This window comes from Cebidichthys violaceus, unplaced genomic scaffold (genome assembly GCF_023349555.1).
Source record: "Cebidichthys violaceus isolate CVI_PGR_0920_01 unplaced genomic scaffold, fCebVio1.0.p SCAF_180, whole genome shotgun sequence".
Lineage (NCBI taxonomy): Eukaryota > Metazoa > Chordata > Actinopteri > Perciformes > Stichaeidae > Cebidichthys > Cebidichthys violaceus.
In genome coordinates, this window is record NW_027176351.1 from 62,021 (window position 1) to 68,020 (window position 6,000).

Here is a 6,000-nt window from a genome sequence, read left to right on the forward strand (position 1 = left end):
GAGGACATGCAGGAGAACCTCTGGGGGATGGGCAAAAGAACCTCTGGAGGACAGGCAGGAGAACCTCTGGAGGGCGGGCAGGAGAACCTCTGGAGGACGGGCAGGAGCCCCTTTGGAAGACAGTCAGGAAAACCTCTGGAGGACGGGCAGGAGAACCTCTGAAAGACGGGCAGGAGAACCTCTGGAGGACATGCAGGAGAACCTCTGGAGGACGGGCAGGGGCCCCTTTGGAAGACAGGCAGAAGAACCTCTGGAGGACGGGCAGGAGCCCCTTTGGAAGACGGGCAGGAGAACCTCTGGAGGACATGCAGGAGAACCTCTGGGGGACGGGCAGGAGAACCTCTGGAGGACAGGCAGGAGAACCTCTGGAGGGCGGGCAGGAGAACCTCTGGAGGACAGGCAGGAGCCCCTTCGGAAGACAGTCAGGAGAACCTCTGGAGAACGGGCAGTAGCCCCTTTGGCAGACAGGCAGAAGAACCTCTGGAGGACAAGCAGGAGCCCCTTTGGAAGACGGGCAGGAGAACCTCTGGAGGATGGGCAGGAGCCCCTTTGGAAGACAGGCAGGAGAACTTCTGGAGGACATGCAGGAGAACCTCTGGAGGAGAGGCAGGAGAACCTCTGGAGGACATGCAGGAGAACCTCTGGAGGACAGGCAGGAGCCCCTTTGGAAGACAGTCAGGAAAACCTCTGGAGGACGGGCAGGAGAACTTCTGAAAGACGGGCAGGAACCCCTTTGGAGGAAGGGCAGGAGAACCTCTGAAGGACATGCAGGAGAACCTCTGGAGGACGGGCAGGAGCCCCTTTGGAAGACAGGCAGGAGAACCTCTGGAGGACGGGCAGGAGCCCCTTTGGAAGACGGGCAGGAGAACCTCTGGAGGACGGGCAGGAGAACCTCTGGAGGACGGGCAGGAGAGCCTCTGGAGGACGGGCAGGAGAACCTCTGGAGGACGGGCAGGAGAACCTCTGAAAGACGGGCAGGAGCTCCTTTGGAAGAAGGGCAGGAGAACCTCTGGAGGACATGCAGGAGAACCTCTGGAGGACGGGCAGGAGAACCTCAGGAGAACCTCAGAAAAACCTCCGGAGAATGAGCAGTAGAACCTATAGAGGATGGGCAGGAGAACCTCTGGAGGATGGGAAGGAGCCCCTTTGGAAGACGGCCAGGAGAACCTCTGGAGGACGGGCAGGAGCCCCTTTGGAAGATGGGCAGGAGAACCTCTGGAGGATGGGCAGGAGCCCCTTTGGAAGACAGGCAGGAGAACCTCTGGAGGACATGCAGGAGAACCTCTAGAGGATGGGCAGGAGAACCTTTGGAGGACGGGCAGGAGCCCCTATGGAAGACAGGCAGGAGAACCTTTGGAGGACGGGCATGAGCCCCTTTGGAAACTGGGCAGGAGAACCTCTGGAGGATGGGCAGGAGCCCCTTTGGAAGACAGGCAGGAGAACCTTTGGAGGACATGCAGGAGAACCTCTGGAGGACGGGCAGGAGAACCTCTGGAGGACAGGCAGGAGAACCTCTGGAGGGCGGGCAGGAGAATCTCTGGAGGACGAACAGGAACCCCTTTGGAAGACAGTCAGGAAAACCTCTGGAGGACGGGCAGGAGAACCTCTGGAGGACGGGCAGGAGCCCCTTTGGAAGACGGGCAGGAGAATCTCTGGAGTACATGCAGGAGACCCTCTGGAGGACGGGCAGGAGAACCTCTGGAGGATGGGCAGGAGCCCCTTTGGAAGACAAGGAAGAGAACCTCTGGAGGACGTGCAGGATCCTCTTTGGAAGACAGGCAGGAGAACCTCTGGAGGATTTGAAGCAGCGATAGATAGGCACGTGATGACATCACAATTAATTTTAAACATGTGTTTGTGTCTGCAGGTTCTGACGGAGTGGACTTAGAGTCCAACGGTAAATATAAAATCCTTGACAATAAATGCTGATCAATAGCTTACTGGTATACTGCAAACACACACACACACACACACACACACATATATACAAACACACATTACACACTCAGAAGACATCCAGAAGTAAAAGTTTCTTAGACAAATGAAGAGAGTTTAAAGTGAGTTTAAGAAGTTATTGAATATAGACTCCTATGTGTGTTTTTCAGGTAACGGACAAAAGCTGATGAATGGAGGGGGCGGAACTGACAGTCAGACAGGTGAGCTGCAGGGTGCGGGGCTACAGGTGGGAACTTAATTAAATTAAAGTAAATAAAGTTTTGTCTGTCTTTTCAATGATCTCTCTCTTCATTTACCAGTCTGTCTGTTTACCTGTCTGTCTCTCTATTTACCTGTCTGTCTGTTTACCTGTCTCTCTCTCTCTGTTTACCTTTCTGTTTCTTTACCTGTCTTACTCTCTCCATCTACCTGTCTGTCTCTTTGTTCATCTGTTTGTCTATTAACCTGTCTTACTGTTTACCTCTCTCTCTCTCTCTCTCTCTCTCTCTCTCTCTCTCTCTCTCTCTCTCTCTCTCTCTCAGGTGTATTGGGTTCATTTGGGGGCGGAGTTTCTCACTGGGATTATATTGGTGAGTGTCCAGTTGAGGTCTGCAATTTAATACATATTAAGAGTTATATATAAAGTGTATACACTCAAAACACATCATAGTGTTATATATAGTGCGAAAACACTAAATACATACAATAAAGTGATACCCACCCAATAAAGTAATACCCACCCCACACGGTCCGTGGCTAAGTGGAGAGCAGGGCCGCCTTTCAATCAGAGGGTCAGTAGTTCGATCCCCGGCTCCAACTCCGCTAGTCTCATGTCAATGTGTCCTTGAGCAAGACACTTAACCCCAAAATTGCTCCCGTAGCTGTACCTACAGTAGATAGATACTGAATTGTAAGTCGCTTTGGATAAAAGCGTCTGCTAAATGACTGTAATATAATAATATAAAGTCTATACACTAAATGCACATGATAAAGGTTAATATGTATACACTTATTTATAAGTATTACAATATTTAAGTGTAATATATAAAGTGTTATATAAAGTGTATACACTAAATATATATTATAAAGAGTTACATAATAAGTGTTTACACTTAATACATATGATAATTGTTAATATATAAAGTGTATACACTTAATACAGATTAGACAAATTATATATATAGTGTATACACTTAATACTTACTATAAAGAGTTATACATAAAGTGTTTACACTTAATACATAAGATAAAGAGTTATATATAAAGTGTATACACTTAATACATATGATGAAGTGATAAATATAGTGTATACACTTAATACATATGATAAAGAGTTATATATAAATGATATGCACTTAATACATATAATAAAGTGTTATATATAAAGTTTATACATTAAATATATATTATAAAGAGTTATACATAAAATGTATGCACTTAATATGTATGGTAAAGCTTCACATATAAAGCGTATACACTAGATACCTATTATTAAGCATTATATATAAAGTGTATGCACTAAATACATATGATAAAGGTTTATATACAAAGGGTATGCACTAAATATGTATGGTAAAGGTTTATATATTAAGTGTGTGCCCTAAATATGTATGATAAAGGTTTATATATTAAGTGTGTGCCCTAAATATGTATGATAAAGGTTTATAATTTAAGTGTATACACTAAATACATATGATAACGTTTTATATATTAAGTGTATGCACTAAAAACGTATGATAAAGGTTTATTGAGTGTATGCACTAAATACATATAATAAAGGTTTATATATAAAGTGTATGTACTAAATACGTATGATGAAGGTTTATATATAAAGTGTATACACTAAATACATATGATAAAGGTTTATATATAAAGTGTATACACTTAATACATATGATAAAGTGATAAATATAAAGTGTATACACTTAATACATATGATAAAGAGTTATATATAAATGATATGCACTTAATACGTATAATAAAGTGTTATATATAAAGCTTATACATTAAATATATATTATAAAGAGTTATACATAAAATGTATGCACTTAATATGTATGGTAAAGGTTTATATATTAAGTGTATACACTAAATATATATGATAAAGGTTTATATATTAAGTGTATACAATAACTATGTATCATAAAGGTTTATATATTAAAGGTATGCACTAAATACATATGCTAAAGGTTTAAATATATAAAGCGTATACACTTAATACATATGATAAAGGTATATATATATATATGAAGCGTATACACTGAATACATATGATAAAGGTTTATATAGTATGGGTATACACTAAATACATATTACAAAGTGATAATCTAAGTGTAAACACTTAATATGGATTGTAAAGTGTTATATGTAAAGCGTTTGAACTTAATACATATTATAAAGGGTTACACACATGTATATACACTAAGTACACAATATACAGTGATATATGTATATTTGTACACATAAAATGTATACATTTTTATAAAGATACATAAAGATATATAAAGATATACAGATATTATGAAGAGTTATTGAAAGACTGAAAACATATAGTTTTGCTGGAGAGCTGCCAGTTTACATCCTGGTCACTGCCAAGGTGTCCTTGAGCAAGGCACCGAACCCCCAAACTTCTTCATGGGCGCTGTATGGTAGCTGCCCACTGCTCCCAATACTAGGACGGGTTAAATGCAGAGACTAAATTTCACTGTGTGCTTGTGGGTTTGTCAAAAAGATGTTTCTCTCCGTGGGTAACTTTGTGTATCTGTTATATATAACAGATGAGAACTCAGATGAGGACTCATATAACATATAACATATACACTGGTATCTGGGGGCTCAGAGTTCAGTCCTTTCATTGTTACAAAGACGACACTCAGCTTTATGTTTCAGTAAAACCAGATGACTTCAGAAACCTAGACGTCCTCCGTAACTGTTTAGCTGTTGTAAAAAACGGGATTCCACTCAAATCTCTTGAAAATAATTGAAAATACTACAAATAGCAGTAACCCCAATGTCAAAGCTTACTTCAGGAATCTTGATGTTATGTTTGATCCTAAATTGAAATTTGAACGTTATGTCAATTAATTGGTTCAATCCTGCATAAATGAGTCCATTATCATCAGTTTGTGATTAAGAAGGTAACATTTATCCTCACCCTTCATATATTCCCGTCATGTTAACTTGCTTTAGCCAAATTGTCCTGAACATCTTCAGAACCTGATGAATTAGTTTTAGGTTTTAAAACAGGAAGTTCATTTTCTTTTTTTGTGACAGGTCAGCTGGACTCCACAGGTGTGTTTTTTATACTCTATGTTTATTTTACAATAGAAATGGGACATTTTTGTTGCACATTCTCAGAATTATCTTCCTCACTGATCAGTTGTAATTATCTGTATTATTGATCAGTCTGGTTGTTGTTTGTGTTTTAGTGATCAGTTCGGATGTGACAGCGGCTCCGTCTGCAGATCAGATCAGCGGCTCCAGTCTGGACTCACTGGCAGGTATTGACACCGGACCACAGGGGTCACGTGACCGCCGACCACAGGGGTCACGTGACAGACAATAGAAAATAAAGCTAATGAAGACCTGTTAATATTAGCAGTCAAAAGGCCCACATAGAACCTTTTTATCTGAAATAAAACTTTTTTCAATCACTATGACACTATTTTAAAGCATTTGTTCCAGTAAAAATGGTGAAATGTGATGGTGAAATTGTTTGTATTACATCTGATGGTGAAATTGTTTGTATTACATCTGATTGTGAAATTGTTTGTATTAAATCTGATGGTAAAATTGTTTGTATTACATCTGATGATGAAATTGTTTGTATTACATCTGATGGTCAAATTGTTTGTATTACATCTGATGGTCAAATTGTTTGTATTACAGCTGATGGATGGATTAAATCCTAAACAGGTTTCTTTATAATCTTTATACATAAAAAGGTGAAGGACAGTATCTTGCTGTGCTGCTTCTGATTAGACTGGAATTTATATCTGGAAACCTACAACATAAGATCACACAGAGCTGAAATCATCAGGTTGCCCCGGTGGTAGAGTGGGCGAC